Raw genomic sequence first — 21,950 nt, 5'->3', positions numbered from 1 at the left:
GGCTTCAAAATAATTTCCTCGAGTACATGAGAGGCTTTTAACTCCTTTGTCACTATGAGAGATTCAGGAAATTCAAAGATGAAGGAGCCTATGATGGTTTCCTTCAAAGGAATCAATCTGCATTTTACAGCCTCATCTTCACTAGAAGCGCTAGGAATGGAAGTGCCATTCTTCATAATTGACGCTACTTTGCAAACAAGTATTTGATCCTTCACATTTGCAATTACAAAACGATAGGCAATGATATTGTGATTTGCATCAATAACTCCCTTTCCCGGTAAATAGTTGCTGGCAATGTGTCGACGAGATCTTTCTCTAGACACATGTTCACGAGGAGTTAAAATTTTTAATGCCGCTCTTACATGAATTTTTGTCATTTTCTCTCCAATAAGCCTACTTATATACCACTTGTCAGAATCAGATTTTGCAAACTCTTCTGTACAAAGTTCTTCATCTTTTTTCTCTATTTTCACTTCAATATTTTCTTCTTCAAGTTCATCAAGTAATTCAAAGCCTTTTTCATCTTTTTGACCAACAAAAAACTCTGAAATTTTCTTTTCTTTTTGATTAGTTTTTTCAGAGAGAAAATCAGATGGCTTGACATCTCTTAACATTCTTAGACTGTACCCATCAGAAACAAAACCCTTAAATTGGTTTTCCTCGGGGATGTCTTTAGTACATTGGAGAAAAGAAAAATCCTTTAATTTTGCATTAGATTCAATAAAAGCAATTCCCTCTGGGCAAGATTTACGATACGTTTCAATTCCCTCTTTTTTCCCCTTTTCATAAGCTGAAACGAGGGACTTACGAAATTCTTCAAAAGTCGCTGGGTATTCATAAGACCCCATGGTAACTTGGGCCAACTTATCTTGGAGCCTCCTTCGGCTTGTTGTATTTTTGTTTCGTGACACCCATAGCTTTTAACCTGTCCTCTGTAATATGATTGCTCTGGACTTTGGACAGCTTGTTTACTAGATCTGATAGAACAGGCTGTGCATCCAAAGATTGGAGCGCATTTGTTTTGGTTCCCGATTTGAATGGAGACAAAACTGAAGTAGACAGATTTTTAAAATGAGCAAACATAGCTAACATGTGATATGTTGTTGCAGCAAAAAGAACTTCAGCCGTTTGATTACAGCCATAGGTCACAAACTTACCACGCTTACTAGGATCTGTTGCAGCAGAGCGTACAGCATGGACCCTCTTTGATTTAGTTTGCAGGATTTTTTTCCATATTCTCAATATTGTAATACCTTTACTTATGCTACATTGCATTTCAAGAGGATTTGAACTAGGCTCTAAAAAAGGTTGAAACAGTGCAATCACAGCCTGTATGTATAGGGCAGTTCCATGCGAGGTAACTATGTGCTGTTGTAACTGATCAGCAACTGATTCTTTGAAAATTTTCAAGGCAGCATCAACGTTTTGGTCAAAATATGCTGAGAACATGAGATCATTGTTTGAAAAACCTAGTTTATGACCTGAATCATCACAAACTTTTTTCAGTTCTTTCAAATGATCTATTGAAGCTCTGTAGGACGAATTTGTAGACGGAAAGAAATCTAGATCAAGAGTCGGATACTTCAAACATTTTAAGAAAAGTCTGAGACAATGATCATAATCAAGATATGAGATTGATGGAAGTGGACCAAAATAAGGAGCAGCAAATTTTGTAGCCCCATTTCCAAGCGTCAAATACTTGACTTTTAACTTCAAAAGCTCAGGGTTAGGAGACATTAGAGCAACTGATGCTGCAAGCTGAAAGCCTTCAGAATCAGTTGCATGGCCAATCAATTTGACAGGATTATCTTTCAAACTGTTTTCTTGTTCATCAAAAAAACATTTTGAACGTACAACATCCCACAATTTTAACACATGCTTCCCTTGGTAACCTTTGTTAGGAGTAGGCCAAACAAGGTATACTAATGGTTTACTGTAAAGACCAGACAAGGCAGAAAGATTATGGACACCTGCATCTTTTGATAGTTTGTTATTTTCAATCGTAGTATCTATGTAAGACTTTAGTGCAGAAAATTCATCTTCAAAAGATTTGTCTGAAATAATGTTGTCAAGTAAAACTTTAGAATCATTCCAATTAGAAAAATCAGGATTGTATGACTCTTCATTTAGAACAGGTGAGATAAATCTTAGAAGACGGGCTTCATCAGTCGAGTCAATCACTGGACCTCCATCATAAAGTATTTGAGCAGTTTCAAAAAAATCATTAAAACCGATTTTCAGATTATTGGTTTGAACATGGGCTTTTGCACATGTTTTTCCTGGAAGGGCAAAAATTTTCTGAAACATGGAGTACTCAGTTTGTCCTAATTTGTTAATCAAGTTTGAACCAATGTCTTTAAAAATGTCACAAAATTTGTGATTGTTTTTTGACTTCAATTTTCCAATTAAATTTTTACAAACTTCAAATTGAATCGAGCTTTTTGCATCAGATTGTTGAAAGAGAGTAACCATGTCAACAGTTAATCGTGTAATATCATTATCATCACATGATTGAAGCAAGATATTTTCCCAGGATTTTCTTTCGAGCTGTGATCTTTTCATTTTCTTGATCGTTTTTTTCAACTCTTTGTTCTCTGTTTCTACATTTTCTAAGTGTTCTTTTATCTCAGTTTTTGTAGAATAATTTTTACGAAATTCCTGCCGGCCAATTCTGGGCTCTGAAGTCAATAGAGCTGCCTTTTTAATTCCCGCATTCATCAAATCATGTAAATATTCCTTATGAGACTCGCAATTTTCACAAGTGTAAGGGTCTAAACCGAGGGATTGGGAAAATCCGAGGCATGGAGGATCGATGCTCTTCAGGAACCCATCAGATTTAACTGGTGTAGTGGTTTTTCCAGGAATGAAAACAACCCTGGAAGAACTCTCAGATTCCTTGCAAAGATCCCGATGTTCTGTCTGGTGTTTTGCTTTCCATTGATCATAGTCACAACATTTCTTATGACCCTCAAGATTAACACACATTTTCCAAAGTTTTTTCTCATAGAACAAAGTAGTCGTTTTTTTAGTACGAATGGTATTATTATCTTTGAACCTATTGACAAGATTTTTGTCCCATATATGGTAGCATGGGTGTTTCTCAATTTTCTTTCTACTTGTCTAATTGTAAAATTCAGTTAAAATGGGATAATTTTTTATTGGCTTTAGTTTTACATTTTGAGATTTTTTCAATTCCATCACCCAACTTAAAACACTTTTGTGGTGATTGGTACCTGCATGCTCATAAACTTGGCGAAAACCTGATAACATTCCAGTTCCCTTAGAGGTACTCTTTTTACCAAACAACTTTAAATATTCATTGTATAGTTCACAAATCTCACATTTAAAACATAAATTTTTTTTCCCCAAAAACAGTAAATTGTGGAAGCAAGTCCCCCTCTAATAAGTAGCTTAAAGAGGAAGCTGCAACATTACCAACAGGCACTGGCATAAATGAAGAACATAAAAAAGCTTTGAGTTTTTCTTCAACGTGATTTTTGGTGTCTTGAGCTTTACTGATCAATTTCTTTACTTCCTCACTTTGATCATGGCAAACTTTGAAAACTTCTTCCAATAAAAATTTAAATGAAGTGTGATCAGTAGGCAAATTCAGAGGAGTAGCACTTTTGTAATTATCAAAATGCCGAGAAAATATCAAGTTATTGTAATAAGGAGATTCTTTAGATTCTTCTCTAAATTTGAAGTTTTTTGGCAAGTACTTAATACTTGTTTTTTCTGTGGAAGCCTTTAATTGTTCGTTTGTTTTTAGATATTCCAGCAATGTTTTCCTACTTTTGAGGCTACTTTCTTTTGATTTTGCAAAGGACTTTTCTACTGCTTTGTCTGCAGGTGAGCTTGTCCTGTATTCATTTTGAGAAAAAATTTTCAAAATCATCTAATTCATTCAAATGAGTATCAGGACAATCAATGCTTGATTCTTCATTATTAAAATTGATGGATGGGGCAGTGGTGTCATTGTTTGGAGTAGAAAAGGATTCGCATGATTTTGAATAGGTAATTCATCAACTAAATTAGAGGAATTTTCATTCTTTTTTTTTCAAATCATAACCAAGCAAAATAATATGACGTTTACCCTTTAGTTTCCTCTTAGCAAATGTAAGATGAATGCCTGAAGATTCAGACACATTCTTTAAAGCCTGGTGAAAAGAAGACTTGTCTATATTCTTCAAATCATAATTTTGGCTATAAGATATAATTAGTGCCTGTATGGATACAGAACCATTTTGTCTGATGAAAAGACAATTCTTAAACCAATCAAGAAGATTCTCAAATTGGGATTCCATTGTCTAAAAAGAAATGAATTAAAGAATGTATATAGAAATTGATCGCTGATAAGAATTTTTCAATGAAGTAAAAAAGTATTATAAGTAGATACAAGCTTTTTTTTCATAAGAATAGTGTACTTTGGATGAGTGTCAAGTATTCTTAAGAAAGTGCCAAAATTAAGGGTGAAATATTCTATATGTATTCTTACTTTTTTAGACTTAACTTTTTTACAAAATGATAAATGATCAATTTGAGAGTTTTGGACTTTGAGTGCACATTTGGAGCTAAAATTATTATATTTCTGCCTCAAAGTTTAAATTCAAGTCTAACAAAGGAAGCAGTCTGTTCTGTTCTGCAAATACAAAATGACTGTATTCTTATCAAATTCTGTGAAACTCACCCTAGATTCTTAGGGTATCCTTACAATTTTCGGCCTGATATTCTTATAGAAGGGTATCACTTTCAAAGGCCAAAATAAAAAATATCTTTAATATAAAGGTGAAAAAAGGTTCATTTATGAAATTGTTTAAAGACAAATTATGAACAAATGAGATTTATATTTTTATGCGGATGATAAATATTGCACATAGGCTTTTAAAAAAACTTCAGAAGACAACAAAGCAAAAGCATTGGTTTTGGCCATAGCCGAAAAGTTACCTCTCTCTTAAAGAAATCAGAGAAATGAGGTTTTGGGTAGCCTCCAGCAGTCAGAACTTCTAACCTTAAAGATTGGAGATGACTTTGATCCTGACATGGTTGAGAAAAAAGGATTCGACAGAAGTGGAAAATATTTCTTTGTGTTTGATCATAGAGAAGAAGAAGGCTACGAGTATTCCATGGAGATCGCTCTACACATTGTGTCGTTGACCGAAAACACGGTGTTATTATTATGTTATTATGAGAATTTAATCAGAAGGCAATAAAGCAAAAGCATTGGTTTTAGGTTGCCTCCAGGAGTCAGAACTTCTAACCTTTATAGATTGGAGTTGACTTTGATCCTGACATGATTGAGAAAAAAGGATTCAACAGAAGTGGAAAATATTTATTTTTGTTTGAGGATCAAAGAGAAGAAGAAGGCTACAAGTATTCCATGGAGATCGCTCTACACATTGTGTCGTTCACCGAAAACACGGTGTTATTATTATGTTATTATGAGAATTTAATCAGAAGGCAAAAAAGCAAAAGCATTGGTTTTAGGTTGCCTCCAGGAGTCAGAACTTCTAACCTTATCAAGATTCGAGATGACTCTGGATGACTTTGATCCTGACATGATTGAAAAAAAAGGATTCAACAAAGTGGAAAATATTTCTTTGTGTTTGATCATAGAGAAGAAGAAGGCTGCAAGTATTCTATGGATATCCCTCTACACATAGTGTCGTTCAACGAAAACACAAGCCTGCTGGAGCGGTGGGTTTGGAAGATTCATACAAATCAAATGTATTGAGGTCTACGACAGAAAATCATATTTTGATCGGCAAGACGGTGTTATTATTATGTTATTATGAGAATTTAATCAGAAGGCAATAAAGCAAAAGCATTCGTTTTTTATCAAGATTGTTTTCAGGCTTAACACAAGAAATTAAGTGGTAAAATTGAAAGCTGTAATTATCATCCATAATCTTGAGAAAATATTTAGCGAATCTTCACAAAAAGTACACTGTCAGATTAATCATTTTGAGTACCTAAATTTATGGCATCTCCTGTGGTGTATACTATGCGAAAGGTTCAAAAAGAGCTTTGAAATAGAACTTAAGAACTTATTTTTAAATCAAAACAATTTAGATGAATACAAAAATCAAATAATTGTACTGACATAGGCACCTCCAGCTATCCTTTTTAATTTAAACCTTTCAGTTCCGGAGTTTTGACTGCTACTTTCCCGCCACTAAAAATCACTTGCAGACTACCTAATTTGAGATGAGATAACTTTTAAACCACAACTACTATGTTTCTAAAATTTTCTACCTTTTATTCTGAAGGATTGCAAAGAATAAAATAAAAATGGCGTCATAAGGGTGTCACATAATCAGAAAATACCAAAACATTTTGAGAACAATAAATATTTTGCCCCTGTATAGTAAATTTTCTATGAAAAATGGTTGCAGACCATTTTCATTTATTTTTCTGATATTTGTAAAGAGTAAGTAAAATCTTCTACCTCTTACAAATTTTTTGGATTCAGCCTGAATAAAATAACAAAAAAGTAAAACACAGTAAATATACAAGGGGCCTATGAATAATTAAAACTGGGCTAGAAAAGTTTTGACCTTTAACCTGTTTTGTTTGCCAAAAGCTGGGATGGGGAGTGTCCTGCTAGATACACCATGGCATAATAGGACTGGTATTTACAAAGAAAATAGTTTTTAACGATAGAAATAAAACATTTGTGCAATCAACATAGCGTCAGACTCCCCTGCTGGTTGGGAGGGGGGTCTACACCCAAACTTTTTCCCAAAAGAGGAAGGGGCTGGAAGTATGCCACTTTTTTGGAGAGGACCTTTGTACTCGGGGGAGCTTAAATCTCATCACTAACGTGGGGGCTAAAATAATTCAGCTTAATAGTTTGCTTCAATTACTCAAATGAAGATGTCTAGGGTCAAAAGCCCTGGTGGCTAATAAAAAACTCATAAATCTTTGGGGGACTTAACTCGGGATTAATTTTTGCCAGGGACCTAAACCCAGGCTGACAATTAATCAACAAAGGAAACTTTGTAGCAATGCAGGCAGTTTTTTCAAAAGAAAAAAGAAAAAGAATTTCAAAAAAGAAAAGTTGTCTAAAATCTTTTCCCCTGACTTTTGATAACAAACCTAGTTATTCCAGACAAAAATTAAAATCCTTGAATTCCCCTGACCAGGCTTGTAAACAAGCCTTCAGCCCTACCACAGTGCCACTTGTTGATTTCCTCCGCAGTAAAAATTATCAACTAAATCAGCCAACAGCCACACTAAAATTCATCTGATCAACTTTATGTGAGACCCTACCTTACAAATGCACTATGATAGCTCTAAAGCCGGCCACTTGAATTTGCATGATTGGAGCCTGATCTAAAGATAATTTTGTACCACACAAGAAATCACAAGGGGAGAGGCCATGGCCAGCCTGAAGCCTGTAAACAAGCCTTCAGCCCTACCACAGTGCCACTTGTTGATTTCCTCCGCAGTAAAAATTATCAACTAAATCAGCCAACAGCCAACGCTAGAATTCATATGATCGACTTTACATGAGACCCTACCTTACAAATGCACTATGATAGCTCTAAAGCCGACCACTTGAATTTGCATGATTGGAGCCTGATCTAAAGATAATTTTGTACCACACAAGAAATCACAAGGGGAGAGGCCATGGCCAGCCTTCAGCCCTACCACAGTGCCACTTGTTGATTTCCTCCGCAGTAAAAATTATCAACTAAATCAGCCAACAGCCATCGCTAGAATTCATATGATCGACTTTACATGAGACCCTACCTTACAAATGCACTATGATAGCTCTAAACCCGGCCGCTTGAATTTGCATGATTGGAGCCTGATCTAAAGATAATTTTGTACCACACAAGAAATCACAATGGGAGAGGCCATGGCCAGCCTGAAGCCTGTAAACAAGCCTTCAGCCCTACCACAGTGCCACTTGTTGATTTCCTCCGCAGTAAAAATTATCAACTAAATCAGCCAACAGCCATCGCTAGAATTCATATGATCGACTTTACATGAGACCCTACCTTACAAACGCACTATGATAGCTCTAAAGCCGACCACTTGAATTTGCATGATTGGAGCCTGATCTAAAGATAATTTTGTACCACACAAGAAATCACAAGGGGAGAGGCCATGGACAGCCTGAAGCCTGTAAACAAGCCTTCAGCCCTACCACAGTGCCACTTGTTGATTTCCTCCGCAGTAAAAAATATCAACTAAATCAGCCAACAGCCAACGCTAGAATTCATATGATCGACTTTACATGAGACCCTACCTTACAAATGCACTATGATAGCTCTAAACCCGGCCGCTTGAATTTGCATGATTGGAGCCTGATCTAAAGATAATTTTGTACCACACAAGAAATCAAAAGGGGAGAGGCCATGGCCAGCCTGAAGCCTGTAAACAAGCCTTCAGCCCTACCACAGTGCCACTTGTTGATTTCCTCCGCAGTAAAAATTATCAACTAAATCAGCCAACAGCCATCGCTAGAATTCATATGATCGACTTTACATGAGACCCTACCTTACAAATGCACTATGATAGCTCTAAAGCCGACCACTTGAATTTGCATGATTGGAGCCTGATCTAAAGATAATTTTGTACCACACAAGAAATCACAAGGGGAGAGGCCATGGCCAGCCTGAAGCCTGTAAACAAGCCTTCAGCCCTACCACAGTGCCACTTGTTGATTTCCTCCGCAGTAAAAATTATCAACTAAATATGCCAACAGCCAACGCTAGAATTCATATGATCGACTTTACATGAGACCCTACCTTACAAATGCACTATGATAGCTCTAAAGCCGACCACTTGCATTTGCATGATTGGAGCCTGATCTAAAGATAATTTTATACCACACAAGAAATCACAAGGGGAGAGGCCATGGCCAGCCTGAAGCCTGTAAACAAGCCTTCAGCCCTACCACAGTGCCACTTGTTGATTTCCTCCGCAGTAAAAATTATCAACTAAATCAGCCAACAGCCATCGCTAGAATTCATATGATCGACTTTACATGAGACCCTACCTTACAAATGCACTATGATAGCTCTAAAGCCGACCACTTGAATTTGCATGATTGGAGCCTGATCTAAAGATAATTTTGTACCACACAAGAAATCACAAGGGGAGAGGCCATGGCCAGCCTGAAGCCTGTAAAAAAGCCTTCAGCCCTACCACAGTGCCACTTGTTGATTTCCTCCGCAGTAAAAATTATCAACTAAATCAGCCAACAGCCACACTAGAATTCATATGATCGACTTTACATGAGACCCTACCTTACAAATGCACTATGATAGCTCTAAAGCTGGGCACTTGAATTTGCACGATTGGAGCCTGATCTAAAGATAATTTTGTACCACACAAGAAATCACAAGGGGAGAGGCCATGGCCAGCCTGAAGCCTGTAAACAAGCCTTCAGCCCTACCACAGTGCCACTTCTTGATTTCCTTCGCAGTAAAAATTATCAACTAAATCAGCCAACAGCCATCGCTAGAATTCATATGATCGACTTTATATGAGACCCTACCTTACAAATGCTTTAAGCTATGTAATTAATGTTTGGATGTTTTGGATGTTTGAAAACCATTTTTGTTTGAAAGTAATTGCTTCATGGAATAATAAGGTATAGTCAAATCTTCAAATTGTCCAAAAGAAATTTGCCTAAATCGATTTCGCATTTCGCCATTTTACATTTCAAACGAACATGGAATACAATCAAATATTTACTATCTGGTAATCAACCGTTCAATTAAGATTTGATTACATTTGGCAATTGAATCATGATTATTCCAGATTCAATTGCATTTTTCGTTTAATTTTTGTTCTAACTCGATTGACACTGTCTGGAAATTCCTAGCATGTAATTCCAGTAATTCAAACAAATCATTGAAATTGTTAGAAATAGAATTTATCCTTTGACAATCTTACAGCTTTTTGAATGTTAGATAATATTTGTCAAGAATGATGTTTAGACAAGCAATCAAAAGACCAAGAGGCAAAATCCATAGCGTCAACCCCCCCTGACTTTTATTTTTTTTTGGGGGGGTTACACCCAAAATAAGACAAATGAAAACTAGACGGTGTCAATACAACTTCGAACAAAAATCACAATTGAACTAATCTAACGTAATCGAACGCAATCAAATATTTGCATTCAATTGATTCAGCATTTAATTTGTCCGATTGACACCGTCTGAATGAAAACCAGGAGCTAAAATACAGCCAAATATTTGGTGGCACCTGACTAATTCTATTATTTCTATTTATATCACCACGTTTTTATTCCAAAAAGAGAGAAAACACCCCAGTATTTCAAGTCTGGAATTCATACACAGTACACGCCGAATATATTCGGCGTGAGAATGCCCTCAATTGGGTGTAACCTTCTTGATCCTCAAAATATCTTCGGTGTGGCTTTTGCATGGATTCCACACTGGCAGTATTTTCATGCTCGTTTTACTCACATTATTTTAAAAGACATTTACTTAAAATCTTCTAAAACTGCCACCCAGTTTGCACAAATTTTACTTGACCCACCATGCTACTGCAAAATAGAGACTTTTTTACATCTTTCTTTCGAGAATGGCAAAAGAATAGAGATGAGATTTTCCTAAAGACAATATTAAATCGACAAATATTCTATAGTCTATACTAGACATAGGACTGAGTGCTGCTTAAAAATGGGGGGACCTATTTTTATGCCTGGGACCTATGCTAGAGCTGACCCTCTATAACTATATTATGCAAAAGACCAAAGAAAACACAAGCAAGCAATTGAGAAAAAGTTAACAATACCTCATGAAGGTTCTTCTTTAAAAAACTCAACTTCATTCATGGTTTGAATCTTAAATATCACCAAACAATGAGATTTGTAAGATCTTCTGCTATAAAAGTCCAGCCGTCAAAAATGATGGGTGAGATGTCAGGATATTCCAAACTTCTTCACGAAAAAAGAAAACGTGAGTTCTGTTGACCAACCAAGTGGACTGGGACTGAGTTCTTTATCTTCGGTAGCCGTAATATTAGAGCTAGCTTAGCTACCGTGCATGTCCCGCCCGGCCCACATAGCGATAATGAACGAACATGGGTTTCAAATTAAATCTCGCCTCGCACCGCTCGCACCCGAAAAAATATCACGCAAATAAGACAACAAACGATAAACGACAAGAAACGAGTACCCAGAATGAACGAGTAATAAATAAACGAAATTCAAATGTTAATAGTTTTGCTGACTTCTCTTTTCTCTTTTGAAACTCCTTCAACGTTCAAGGGTTTTCCAGGAGCATCGCCAATCTTGCCAATCTTTCAGTTCATTCATACAGATTTTTTCCAGGAGTGAGAGCAAGTCAGAACAGACAGGTTTTTCCAGGAGCAAGCAGGAGGAGCATCACCATCACAGAACATGTTTTCCAGGAACACTAATTTTTTCTCACAGATACATGTTTTCCAGCACTAATTTTCTCTCAGAACAGATACATGTTTTCCAGGAACACTAATTTTCTCCCAGAACAGATACATGTTTTCCAGGAACACTAATTTTCTCCCAGAACAGATATATTTTCCCAGGAGCGGGAAGGAACTTTCGCGAAACAGCTTTTCAGAAACTTTCGCCGAATTAACTTTCGTGAGAATTGCAATCATGTTAATATATTTGGCGGATAGATCAAGGGAAAGTTTGTTGTAAACCACTCAATGTTGAAATTGTTATCTTTCTCGTCTAGATTTATCTCCTAATAAATTAAAAATGTCTGCCGAACTCACCGACCAAGAGACGATCGAGGCTCAGGAAGCAGAGATTTCAAGCCTAAAGGCTCAATTAGCCGGTGAGTATTTTTATTTACGGCTGTGCAAGTCAAAAGAAGATTTTTGCAAGATTTGCAATCAACTAAATTTTACAATTTCTTCTGCAAGTGAAATCTTTTTGCAATATTATTTGAAACATTTGCATCTCTACAGAAAGGATAATTTAATTTTTTTTTTTTTCAGAGTTGAAAGCAAAGAAAACAAAGATCCATTCCGTGGAGCAATGCATCGGTAAGTGAAACTTATACTCCAATATGACAGGAAAATATGGAAGCTCCAGGACATTTCGTTTTTCAAAATTACGTAAGCTAAGGGACCATTCCAAAATCATTTTAAAAGAGGCTATTAGCCAAAATTGATATTGATATTTTTAATTTTTGTCTGACATCTGCTGGCTGGGCGTGCCCCTAAGCTCCAACCTTTCACAGGCAAAAGTCAAAAATATCAATTTTGGCTTCTTCAAATGATTTTCAAGCTTTTTCCTAGTAATAATTTTTGTTCCCTGGAAGGTTTTTTCTCGAATGAGCCAAAAAAATTGAATTTGGACCCTTTTTCATATTTCGATGACGTCATTATTTATGACGTCATTTTGTCTTATTTTCTTAACATCTTGAAATACATGTTTTTTTTTATAAGCAAGTGTATGCCCCTTGGTCAGGCTTGTGTATGCTTAAGTTCTCAAAGCATCCAGGCATAGTTTATGCTTATTATATGCTTAAGAATCATGCTTATGATTCACCCCCCGAGCCAAGTTTTTGATGAAATTTCAGAAATTCTGTAGAAATTTGTTCAGATTTTGGGAGCAGTGGAATGTAGCTAGCCGTGGAATGACTTATTATTTACTTGACCTCTATCAAACCTTTTTTAAACAGATAAAAATGACCACTTGAAAAATATTTTAGGCTGACATATATGCTCATGTTATGCTTAGGAATTCTGCAAATCTGAGCCTTCATATGCTTATAAGCGTTATGCTTATAAAAAAAACATGTATATGCATTTAGGTTGTGACCTTTTTCTTTACCAGTTTTTCATGTTCTTTCGAATGGAACAAAAAATTTTTTGAATTTGACGACTTTTATTTTTTGTTGCTAAGGTAACCAATGACGTCATTTCCCATGGCAACAGGGCTGTTAGAATTTTGTAGCCCAAGATTTTCTTAAGCCTTGAGGGATCAGTGCATCAGATCAAAAGTTAGTTTGCTTGTAACAAACCTGTGCACACGAGAAGCTTTTTTGATACATAAGCCCCTGCACTAAACGGTTTATAACTTGTATTAACATAGCATGAATGTGTGCTAAAATGAATTGGTCTAAATATGAACATGTCTGGTTTTGGAGATCTAAACTCAGATTAATCATACTCTTTTTTTTTAATACAGAATGTACTTATCGTGAATTCTTATATGAGGTCAGGGAGCATGGCACAAATGATAACTCGGACCAGTCGTTGGGTTGCTGGGTTCGTGGGCTTGGTTTGTCCAAACCCCGACCTCGCCCAAATAATAATTCAAGAAAAAGAAAAAATAATTAAAACTCAATGTGTACTTTTCTGTCTTTATTCCCTCCACCCCTGTGAGTGGGGTCTTCTCAAAAAAGTATTCGGTTTCTTTGAAGTTTTTAGGTGTTGTGCCTTTGATGAGAAGGCAGTTCTCTGTTTTTATCCAATTTTGAATGTTCAGTCAAATCTCTCTATCATGCTCCCGTTGGCACAAACCATTGTTGCCCCTCCTCAGTCACTAAACTTCACCTCCTCTATGTTAATTGCACATCGAAATTAGAACGTTCTTCTGATAAAATGAGATAATAATAACAGTTGAAAAATGAAATTTTCAGCAGGGTATTCATTGCTCCTTATTTCATCAACAATAGACGATATCGGATTTAGATAAATGCAATGCATTCTGGTTTCTAGGGACTCTCAAAGGAATTATAATGCGAAATAGGCCTAAAATAAAACCTAAATATTGTCGGTGACGGTATTTGAAGAATATTTTCTACAGTATTTCGAGTGCTCTTCGCCCGGGGGGGGATACTAGGGTTGGTGAATGAGGGGTATGTGCGGACGGGACCTCCGAAAACCCTCCCTTAGAGAGACCAACTTTTAGTGAAAAAGTGACCCTTAGAGAGACTTTTTCGAAAAATGTTCTCTGATTTTCAAAAATTTCCTACCCTTAGTGAAACTTTTTTGTAATTTTTTCTCTCAAAATCAAATTCTTTTTCTAAAAATCGTGATTTTTCCCACCCTTAGAGAGACTACTTTGAAATTTCCTGATTTTTGTAACCCTATTTTTGCCTAAGTGCCCCCCCCGGGCTCTTAGTACTAAAAAAATCTGTTTAAGTTAACCTTTTTTCGCACTTCCGCTAAATTTGGATATTTCGGCAGAAAATCCATGAAAGTGTCCGTATGAAGCAAAAAGTAATTAGCCCAGGACAGGAACCTTCAATTTGATATGTCCATGATTTGATAGATTCGCGAATCTTGAATCTGTATTATCTTGAGAAAAGAAATTTTAGCGGAATATATTTTGGCGATTCAAGAATATTTCTAAATTTAGCGAGAATTAATTTGGGCGAATGACTTTGTTTAATATTTTAGCTGAAAAAGGGTAAAAACATAGCACTTTTAGGAAAAATAAAGACTTTACCGAAGGTAAATCAAATTTGGTGAATGACAAAATTATCTAATTTTGGCGAATTTTTCAGGCAATTCGCCAAAATTTCTTCTCCTAAGGTAGATCTGGATCTAAAACCGCGAAATTAAGTTCCCGCCAAAATTACCAATCCGCGAAATTTTTACAAAATCGGTATTTTGAGGCTCCTGGAAAATTTGATGTGTTATTTGATTACTTGCTCCTGGATTTTCGACCAAGGGGGTGCTGGTTTTTCTGGAACATGATCCTGGATTTTGAGAACAGATATTTTGTAGCCGACTCCTGGATTCTAAGCAGGTGTTTCGAAAGGACATGGTTCCTAGATTTATTTGTTAAATTTTCTCTCCTGGGAAAAAAGAACAGATATATCGAAAAATTCCGCCGGCGGCTGCTTCTGCTTTTTCGCTATACTCTTGGCCAACACAGGCTAAATACTACAATTTACAGACCGGAAGGAAGGAGTCTCGAATTCTGTCGATTTTCTTTGTATATTTTACAGACTATACATATTTTACGGACTAAATATAGTCAAATTTACAGACCTAATGGACGCATTTTTTATCATTGATGAAAAAAAGTGGGCATGCCCGATAACTAAATTGAACCAACTGATGGACGCATTTTTTATCCGGCAGGATAATAGTATTGTGTAATTTACAGAACGATTTTATATTCTCTGAAACTCTCCTTTGCAGAGGCTAAAACCGCGAAAACCTCTTTAGAAGAGTTCCTTGTAAACATTCCAATCAGAGGGATTTCCCCAGACATAATATTTACTTTTCGAATCCGAACAGATCCGAACGAAAGAGAAAATATTCGAATCATAACAACAAAGGGTTTTCCGTCAGCAACAGATCAGATAAAACAACAACATAAACATTCGAATGTAAAAAAGATTCGAAGTCTATTTTCTTTGATCTAGCTTCCGGATGAAGCTCTTTAATTTATGTACCCCAAAAAAGCATTCACATGGTTAATGCTTTGTAAGAGAGAAAACCCGTTGAAATTTATTAGCAATTGTTCGAAAAGATCTCTGAGAAAACCCAGAAAGATCTTGCTATAAAATTTTTTTTTTAGCCGTATAGGTAATCTATTATTAACAAAAACTACACTACATTATAATAAAAATAAAACGTAGACACAAAAGGGTTTTATATGTACAATTAGAATTTCCTGGGTCGTTACCCGTACTGTAATTTTCTACTTATATATATTGTTATATTTTTTCCCTTATATAAAATATTTACAATCACAGATTCTGCTCGCATAATTTCAGACTCTCAAGGTTATCTAAGATAACCTTTCGCGATCGCGAGCCTCGCACGCACCGTATTGTTGCGCGAAGGAGCGAAAAACAAAGTTTTGTGCGAATTGCACGTGTAATCTCATTAACATTACAGTCCCGTTTGTCTGCGATTAATCCCGCTAAACGTTTGTAGAATACCATGCATTCTTTTCCCATTGCTCCATTCGTGGAGAAGACTAGGGGTGTGAATGTTCCATTTTCAACTTGAAGTATTCTTTCGTTGTAATGTCTTTTCTTCTCTTTCTCGTTTGTTTCATAGCACTTTGTAAGCTCTTGGCTTCGGTATCTCTGGGCTTGTAGGTCAAAGACCCTTATGTCAAAAAATGCCCGTTGACCCCTTGTCCAAAAGCTAACAGTGCTTACGTCGAGTCTTGCTTCTTTCGAATGGTTTCCTCTTGTTTCTTCGCCTTCCTGGATTTCTGATAGTATCGTATAAAATATAGTATGCTATAAAATTTACGTTTTCGAGTTAGGAAAAGTAACATACGGAGGAGATATTTTCGTGTTTTTTCTACATTATACTACGTTCTGTAAAATACAGCTATGAAAATCAAAATGGCGACAAGCATTTTCAGTGGATCATGGATTTTCTTCATCATTCAAAATTCAAATTTACAGCTTTCTACCCTTTATTTTCTGGTAGAAACTGGTATATTTGTTTTGTTGAAAGTATAATCTTTAAAATTCTCCTTATTATAGGCTCTAAAATTGACATTTTTCAAATATTATGCATTATGCATTATGCAATATGCATTATGTTTTATGCATTTTGGACCTGCCGATTTTTTATCATCGATGAAGGGAAATTGATGATTGAGAATAAGCTCTGATGAATCAATTTAAACGTCAATGATTGCTTTAAACCAGTAAATCGATGATGTAATAAAGATAAAAGAATTTTGCTACCAAAAACCAACCATAAAACGATAAACGATATATTTTCTCAGTCATTTTCTTTTGCGTTCTTTCCCGTGCGGACGGATGCACGGCATTTCTGACTTTAGGTATCGAACCGGGTTATGGGCCTACTTTTTTAAAATTGGTATTTTTTTGATACTTGTCGTTTGTGTTGTTCTTGTCTCTTTGAACTTGTTTGTTTTGTCTGTTGTTTAACCCCATTGTTGTCTATTTTTTCTAGTTTGTTTGGCCCAGTGAATGTCTTATATCAAAGTCTGAACTTTTCTAGATCAAAAGTTATAAACGATTTTATGGTCAAAAATTGATTGGAAACAGGGAATTTCCCCACAATCTGCATAATTTATGCAAAATTATAGCACTTTTTTACCACAAAAACGCCCATAACTTTTGATCTAGAAAAGTTGAGACTTTGATATAACACATTATTATATACCTGTAGGCAAAAACAGCCATTAAATAATTCCTGATATTCCATGGCTATTATACCACGGTAGATTTTTTTCTTCAAATTTTCCTTTCAAAGTTTTATTTTGTTGTCGCTCTTGCTTGTTGTTTATCTAAGAAATTTATTAAAATAAATCTATTTTCGATTTCATAAACAAATTTTATGACTCAAAGTAATAAGGAAAAATCATTAAAAAAGAAAAACATTCCAACGTTCGATTATGGGAGTGTTTTATGTGAATCTTTCAACTGTTTACATAGTTTATGTTTTGTTTTTGCCTCTAGGTATATAATAAAACATATATTCAATAGGTTTTCGTTGGTTATTGAATTTATTAACCCTCGGTGATGTATATTCAACTCGGCTACGCCTCGTTGAATATTACATCACCTTGGGTTAATAAATCTCAATAACCAACTTTTACCTATTGAATATCTGCTTATTATTTTGCTCAGTTTGAAGAGCTCTATCACGTGGTATAGGTCTTTTTTGATTTTGAAGACCCACCCCCTAAGGACATGTTTTTTTTTGACTGTACCAAAATCAGATTTTCGAAAATCGTGAAAATCACTTTATTTTGATTATTTCGTCATTCGCATGATGAATTTTCCCAAAATTTTGATATGTATTGAAATTTGGGGAAGGGCTTTAAAATGAGCTATTTGAAATTTCAAAATTCGGAGTATTTCAGGATTAATTAATCATGGAGTTTTTTGGATCATATCTCACTCCATGACTCATTATTCGGTCCTGAGGAGGTTTCTATGCATTCCTGAGGTAGCCTAAAATCATAAAATAGCCTGAGGAGTAATTTTTTTAAAGGCCGGAGTGAGTTATGATCAAAACAATCATCAACAAAAAATATCATCTTTATTGCATTATCAGCCATATCACTATCGTTGAAAAGTTATTATTAGAATGGAGACTAAATCTGAACTTAATTTTAAAGTGAAGATTTCAGAGTGTTTTGGAGTATTTTAGGATCGAAAAAGTCATTTGCCTGTAACCATAAAGGATTAATACAACCTAAATAACCTTACAAAATTTGTTAAATGGAATATAAATGCTATATCTCTGACGAGAACTAATGGCAGTAGCTATGATAATTTATGGAGTCTGGAGTGTTTTAAGATCAAAATAATCTTTGTTTTCTACGATAACAATGATACGAACATTACTCTATTAAATGATTGTGTCATATTATTTGTAATGATATATTTAAATGAACATATAAAAATTTTACTTGAACCGCTACAACAATGAAAAAACTCAGAAAGATAAAGGAAGAAACAATAAAACATTCAAGTTGAAATGAAAGAGCTATCGGAGAAATTTATGATCAAAACTAGTCACGTAAATTCAAAAAGCAAATAAAAAAACAGAAAACCCTGAGAAAAACGTAAAACGACAAACTAGCAAAAAGTATTGACACAAAATTTTCAAAACTTAATACAGCAAATAGATTTAATATTTAATAATTTATTTATACTAATGTCGAATGAAGTTAATGAGTTTTATTTCAAAACTAATAGTTTCACGCCGTGGAGACGATCATCGGTTGAAAATAAAATTTTAAAAAACTAAAGTTCGTTTTGAATTTTTACGAAGAACAATGTACTGGCTTCTTTTGACAACAATTGACGTCAGTCTTTCGAATCGTGTTGTTTTAGCGTGAACTTGTTCACGTGGCGGCATTTCGAAATCAGTTCGTTTCTGGAGTTCAACAGCTTGTCGGGCTGGTCGAATGTTGCAATTTCAAACTTTTCACTGAGACAAAGTGAACATTTTACCGAGGCACGGTTGAAGGGCGGACAACGACGGATTGTTTTCCAAGTAGTCTTTGGGTGTCGGTTTTTACGTTTCAACCTCCAAATTTCCTTAGAAAGTTCTGTCTCCTTTTTGTACTTCTCATTTGCAAATGAAGACTTGTGGTTTGCGAAGCGTTTCTTAAATTTGGGTTCAGCCAGTCCAATATAAAATCTTTCACCATATTCCGGTTCATCGTCACAGGTCACTGTCGCTTGATACACTGATCGCTCGACCAAGCAGGAGCCGTTGAGGGGACATGAATGCTTATCCCTACAGTTACATGTCCGTGCGTCATCTTTTAATTTATTTATATATTTCCAGCTCGTAGCTGCAGGGATTGGTCGCTCCCCTCTCGTCATTCTTTTCTGATCTACCTTTACGGGATCAACGTTGCGATAAAGCATGGTTTTGTTTGTGTGTGTTCGCTGGGGCTGCACTTTGCGGAGATGGATACACATCTCTTGGCTGTTTTTGTACCACACATCACCTGCTAGAACATCTTTCCTCGATTTGACACCAAAACTTGACATGGCATCTATCAAACCTTTGCCATGCCCAGCAGCCCCATACAAACGTCGGACGTTGTAGGTGTCCGCCAGACTCTGATAGTAGGCAAAAGCATACCGATCTTTGTATTGGTTTGAGGCGTTGTCTGACTTTATGATTACTGTTTCGTCTTAAATGTTCCATTCCTTGAAAATATCGTGTAATACTTCATCAACAAAGGCAGGGTCGTGACCAGTATCATCGCTCAAGTGATATACGTAAGTTAATTCGACGTTTTCGTCAACAACAAGTGAACAGTGTAGAGATTGTTGCTTACTAGGAAAATGAGCACTCTGAACTTCGTCTTTTGGTTTCAGTGCAATGTTTTATGAAAAGTCAAGTTCGATGTACTTGCCGTTGAAACTCTCGAGTATTTTAGGAATAGTGGTTTTTATGTTGTCGGCGATCGATCTGTGGTAAAGATATTTTGCTGCACTAGCGATAAGATTAGAGTAGATCTCATTTACAGGTTCATTCTTGTCGACTCTGGCGGTTCTAGTGTACGACTTTGTGACTCCGTTTTTCACAAACATTTCTAGAACAGTCTCAAATACATAATAATTTATATTTTTGCTCTGGAAACTGATCAATACGATTAACACTTTCCTGAGCGTTGAGGTAGGTCGTCACAGAGAATCGGCTGCAATTTTGAAATTTTTCTACATGTGTTGATTGCTTTAAGCTTGGTATGGGCATTTTGACAAAGAATACAAAGACAAGATTGTTTTTCACGCTCAGTCGGGACCTCAATGTAGAATGGCCGATATTTTACAGATGTGCTCAAAGAGCAAGCATTGTTGGGATGTTCTTTCTTGAACTCAAGGTAAGACAGGATAGGCTTTTAGTGTAGATCATACGTGGTGCTTTAATGTTAACTTTGATATTGCCTGTTTTTGAGAGAATCACGTGTTAAGTTTCAATATTCGGATCGATAAAGCCATCAAATTTCATAAGGAATTCCTCTTTAGCGATCCTAACCTCGTCCCGTCCATTTCTACGATCGTTGCTCACAATCGAGTTTTCTTCTTTCAACCAAAAATCATAAATAGCTTGCAGACATACTTGGGAAATTGAGTTTCGGGGCACAAACTCTTTTTCACAATTTGGCAAAACTTCGTTTAAACGACAGGGTTTCATTTCAAGTTGCTTTGCCAACCAACAAATGAAATTATAATCATTAAGTATGTCACCAAAAGAATCTTTCAAAAATTTTGCCGCTGTATGCTTTGATGTTCGGTTTTTAATATCATTCCTAAGTTTTGCCAAAACCTTTTCCTTAAAAATGTCCCCGTTGCTCAAATCTCTTTGTCTCGCTCGCTCTTCGTAATTGATTACCTGGCTTTCTTGATCATTGGCGGATTCGCTGGGTGATGATGATTGAATTGGATTGGATTGAATCTGGGTTTCATCAATGGAGGATTCGGTTTCTGCAGGGGTAAGCTTGTCGGTAAAAACAAGGATTACAGATTCAGATTCGGTGTTATAATTTTTGACGGATTCGGTGATATCATTTCGGGCGGATTGGGTGGTATCTTTTTGGTCGGATTCGGTAGGATTTACTTGAATGACAGACTCGAAATCAGTTTCGTCACTTTCTTCAAAGATCTCATCATTGTGCTCATAAAAGGTAACATTTATCATTTCAGCAGCTTAAGAATCAAAAGTTGGTACCATTTGGTCATGATCCATATCGGTTAACTCATCACGGTGTTTCCCTTGAATGATGATCGCGGTTAAACTTTTGTTGGAAAACTTGACGACAGAATGGACATATTTTTTTGTTCATTTTTGTTTTAGCTGTACAACCATTACGTAAATGTCTTAGCATATTACTTTTGTATTCCGACGTTACTGTACAGTTCGGGTATTTATAATTTCCATCAGCCTTCTTTGCTATGGGGTCGCGTCTTGGTGCATGCGAGTGTCCTGCCTTTTTCTCGTGTCAATCTTTTGACAATCACTGTTACGACACTTGAAGCGTTTTGGTGCAGTTTTAGAACCGTGACATTCCATTCCTAAGAAAAAAAGAGAGACCTGGTTAAAAAAGGGGCGTGGCGCACACGAAGAGACAAAATGTAGACATGAGACAGACGTTCGAATGAGAAAAAGACTGAGATAAAGAATTTTTATAAGAAATCTTAGTTTGTTTGAATGGAAATATCAATTGTCTGAAAAAAGTTGGCAAGAGGAGAATCAAAAACTGTACCAATTAGGAGAAAAAAATAAGTTAATTGTGAGTTACATACCTGTTTTTCTTGAAAAACCTCTACGAGTAGGACTGGTTACGTTGTTAACTTTGTTGTTGGCGCCAAAATGTTTTGTCAAAAGAATTCGAACATTGGAATATTCGAAAATTTTTGACAGTGGAATGGCTTCATTCAAAATCAAAACAAACGGAGCGTGAGAGGATTCAAAAAGAAAACTTGATGGAAGGTGTTGGATGCAATAATGGGTCATTTTCAGGACTTTTTTAATCATTCTTCACTCAT

This window comes from Clytia hemisphaerica, unplaced genomic scaffold (assembly GCF_902728285.1).
Source record: "Clytia hemisphaerica strain Z4C2 unplaced genomic scaffold, Clytia hemisphaerica genome assembly, whole genome shotgun sequence".
Classification (NCBI taxonomy): domain Eukaryota; kingdom Metazoa; phylum Cnidaria; class Hydrozoa; order Leptothecata; family Clytiidae; genus Clytia; species Clytia hemisphaerica.
This window is presented reverse-complemented; position numbering follows the sequence as displayed.